Raw genomic sequence first — 550 nt, 5'->3', positions numbered from 1 at the left:
GAACTCCAGGCTCATCCATAGATCGGAGCCGGGATGCCACCACCCTGCTATTGTTGAGAGGATCTGATGAGGTCACTTCAGTAAAAAGAGCCTTTGTGAGTCACCGAGAGCCGTGCTGGCCTTTGACTGGAACCCCATGAACTAAGCATTCATGAAGGAAGTCCCAGGCAGGAGCAGAGGAGCGGGGCTGAATGTCCCTGAGTAGGCTTACTTGAGACTCTCATTCCTAGGCACATGGGGATTCTAAGGCCCACATAAGAGTCAGAGGCTTCAGGAGGTAGACAGTCACGGGGGGGGGGGCAGCGGCAACTGCACAGTTGACATGTTGGGAAATAACTATAACTGTTTCATATTTGCAGTAGTTATGGTACCCTGCACACTCAGTCAGCAAACAGAGACCCTTTGCTCTTAGGAGAAACATAGGGTTCGGTACCCAGGAGCCCCTGGACACAATCTGATATCAACAAATGAATTCATAGCATGTACCGAGGGCATTTCTGTTTAAAGACACCATATTGAATACACACTGCCCATTAACATCGAATTCATA

This window comes from Mus musculus, chromosome 1, assembly GCF_000001635.26.
Source record: "Mus musculus strain C57BL/6J chromosome 1, GRCm38.p6 C57BL/6J".
Lineage (NCBI taxonomy): Eukaryota > Metazoa > Chordata > Mammalia > Rodentia > Muridae > Mus > Mus musculus.
Note: the sequence above shows the minus strand (reverse complement) of the source record.